General features: G+C 34.1%; 1 pseudogene; it reads left to right on the top strand.

The window, feature by feature from the left end:
• The first annotated feature begins 1,248 nt into the window (after positions 1-1,248).
• Positions 1,249-2,850, top strand: LOC143631397 (protein JINGUBANG pseudogene; annotated as a pseudogene).
• The last annotated feature ends 757 nt before the right edge of the window (positions 2,851-3,607 follow it).

Below are 3,607 nucleotides of genomic sequence, written 5' to 3'. Positions count from 1 at the left end.
TTAATAAGAAGAAAAAGGAAGATGATTTAGGGTTAAGGATGATTTTCTTAACTCTACAACATGCCTCAGTGCTCACGTAACGCTGACGTAGCATGATAAATGGACTTCGATGACCCCTATCATAGAGAACAGTCTAACAGGTTTAAGGTTAAGGATGATTTTCCTTTGTTGTCTCTTTTTCTTAGTTTCTTGCTTGAAGGTTCCTTTTTTCTGTTAATAAATTTGGTTGTTAAAATAAAGTAAGTTAAATAACGTAACTGCTTTTCGAAAAAAACAAGTAACGTAACTGGGTAATCCATTAACGTTTTTTAACAACTAATAAACTAAATTTTGTTAAATTAAATTGTATATCTGTTTACAGGTTTACAACTTTTTAGGTGAAATATAATTTTAACTTTTTTATAACATTTGATATATAATGTTTTATATAATTTCAAATATATCGTTAGAACATATTTCCTTCTTTTACTTTTTTCACATAAATGCTATCATAAGCTGAAGCATACCTGCTAGGTATATTATATTTCATACAACTCAGTTTGTGATGATATTTTGTATAACGAATAAAGATAAAGTTAAGATTCTCGCGACGTGTTTAATTTTAAAACAAAACATACGTTATATGTGATAAAAACTTATCATTTTGTTTTAAATTATAAAAAAATAAAAAGAATAAATTGACATAAAAAATCACGTTGAGGTGTATAAGTGTATAACTAATAATTATATGAATGCTTATAGTAGCTTCCTTAGAAAATTGTATAAATCACACTTATAAATAAGGATGAAAAAAAAACCTAAACCCGTCAGATACTCGGATATACGCGAAACATTTTAAACTGGTATATGCGAAACCTAACGGGTATTTGACTGTGTAGGGATCATACTCATAAATTAATATAACATTGTATAGATCATACTCATAAATTAATATAACACTGTATAGATCATACTCATAAATTAATTTAAAATTGTATAGATCATACTCATAAATTAGTATAAAGTGGTATAGATCATAGTATACTCATAAATTAATACCAATAATGTTTATATCATAATATCTAATATCTAATGTATAAACAACAAGAAAATCACACAAATATAACTTGTTTAATATTTTAATAACAATATATGTTATCCTATCAGGTGTCTTCATAAAATAATATAATACTACAGACACAAAGGTATAACGCAAGTAAAATATACGATTTTGTATACTTAGAATCCACAATTATTATTAATTTAATATTTACTTACAAAAAATCTTTGAGAAAATAATGACATCATGTACAGCAGGACACGTGTTAATAATCCCACCTATGGCACAACTACTTTCACCCAACACACATCTTTTCACATACACACAAACATGTTATAAATATGAACCTTAACATCTCATTCACTTTTAATATATTTCTCACACGTTCATTCTTTTGTTCCAAACATCAACATTGATTCATTCATACGTATTATTCATTCAATCTCTACAAAATGACTAGGGAAAATTCCGGCAAATCCAATCTACTCCGGCGACAAAAACCCGCCGTCCTCTTTCATGGCTCCGAACCAAACATTTTAATCGCGTCCAATAACGAAAATAGCTTTGATCATCGACAAAGTAACGCTTCGTCCTATAGCCCCGACGCGTCGTCAAGTTCGTCTCCGGTTTACTTTATGTCACCTTTTAATAATCAAATGACATCACCCTACACCAAGTCCCCATGGACCCAGGTTCAGGCTGATGATAATACTGATACTGGTACCGATAATTTTCACAGTATGGGACTCATAGGGTCTTTGGTACGTGAAGAAGGACATATTTATTCGTTAGCTTGCTCTGGAGATTTGTTGTATACTGGATCCGATTCGAAGAATATTCGAGTTTGGAAGAATTTAGTTGAATTTTCGGGGTTTAAGTCGAGTAGCGGATTGGTGAAGGCAATTGTGGTGTCCGGTGACAGGGTATTCACCGGGCACCAGGACGGTAAAATTAGGGTTTGGAAGTTTAATAATAATAATAATAAAAGGAAACCTTATAAGAGAGTGGGTAGTTTACCAACAACTAAGGATTATATTAAAAGCTCGATGAACCCGAATAACTACATTGAAGTAAGACGCCATCGAAACGTGCCATGGATCAAGCATTACGACGCGGTTGGTAGCATGAGTTTAGACGAAGAACAAGGGTTGTTATATTCCGGATCATGGGATAAAACAGTTAAAGTTTGGAGGCTGTCAGATTCCAAATGTTTGGAATCTATAAACGCGCACGACGACGCAGTTAACAGCGTCGTCGTGGGGTTTGACAGTTTAATTTTCACTGGGTCCGCTGACGGGACAATGAAAGTGTGGAGAAGGGAGTTGGTTGGGAAAAAGTGTAAACATGTGCTTGTTTACACACTTTTGGACCAGGACAGTGCTGTGACATCTGTGGCAGTGAGTGCCACAGATGTGACAGTGTATGCTGGGTCCTCTGATGGGTTGGTTAACTTTTGGGAAAAGGGGAAGCAAACGCTGTCACACGGTGGAGTTTTGCGGGGGCACAAACTGGCCGTGCTATGTTTAGCTACGGCCGGTAGTTTGTTGCTGAGTGGGTCAGCGGATAAGAGTATTTGCGTGTGGCGAAGGGAAGGGGGCGGGATGCACACGTGTTTGTCGGTTTTATATGGACATACCGGACCGGTGAAGTGTTTGGCGGTTCAAGGGCGGTGTGAAGAGGAGGAAGATGGTGGCCGGAGAGACCAAGAATGGGTGGTTTATAGTGGTAGTTTGGATAATTCTGTGAAGCTTTGGAGAGTATCCGAACAACCACAGTTTATGCAACTACAAGAACAAATATGAACATTGTCTTTTTTTTTATTTTATTAAAATGTAAATGGAGATGAGTGTTCTATGAAATATATATTAAAAAAAAATTGTAATATATTTATAAACATTTAATATACGATGTGTATGATGTATTTAATTTTTATACACATATAGAAAAAATGAGATTAAAACTTGGTTTATCAAACTGCAATGATACAGTAGCCTTTTTTCTTTTAGTTTGTAAGGGTAAATTTGTTATTCTACATGAATTTAATGAAAATTTGAATGTTAGTAAATTAGAAAAACCATAAGTCTTGGCATGTGTTGTTTACACACCCCATAGGTTATTTAGAAACTAGGAGTGCCTATTCGGCTCGTATAGGGTTATACGAGCTGTATATGTGCAAAATTTTGTCATTTTTATGTCGGAAAGTGTTAAGTGTTTGGAGCATATACGACTCGTATATGGGCTATATGGCCCGTATAAACTGAAAAAAATGTCATCGTTTCCCCTCTGTTCATTAGTCAGTCATGTGAGGGTTATACGACTCGTATAGCATCTATACGAGACATATAGAGTTGTTAACACACCAATGGGTGGTGTTTGAATATAACAACCATTTGTCTTGCATGTATGTATATAGTAATTAATAGGCACATGTGTAATTTTACATGGATTTGACGAAATTTTGCATTGATAACATTTTTTAAATATTTGCGTCCGTATGAAGTCGCATTAACCTTCTTAACTTGTCAAACTAATTATTGAAATAATGTCTAAAGCAGTAAAACATGACGA

The sequence above is a fragment of the Bidens hawaiensis genome, unplaced genomic scaffold (genome assembly GCF_021521415.1).
Source record: "Bidens hawaiensis isolate Kalapana, Puna unplaced genomic scaffold, B.hawaiensis_p1.1 tig00006068_1, whole genome shotgun sequence".
Lineage (NCBI taxonomy): Eukaryota > Viridiplantae > Streptophyta > Magnoliopsida > Asterales > Asteraceae > Bidens > Bidens hawaiensis.
Note: the sequence above shows the minus strand (reverse complement) of the source record. Positions and strands in the feature narration are given on the sequence as shown.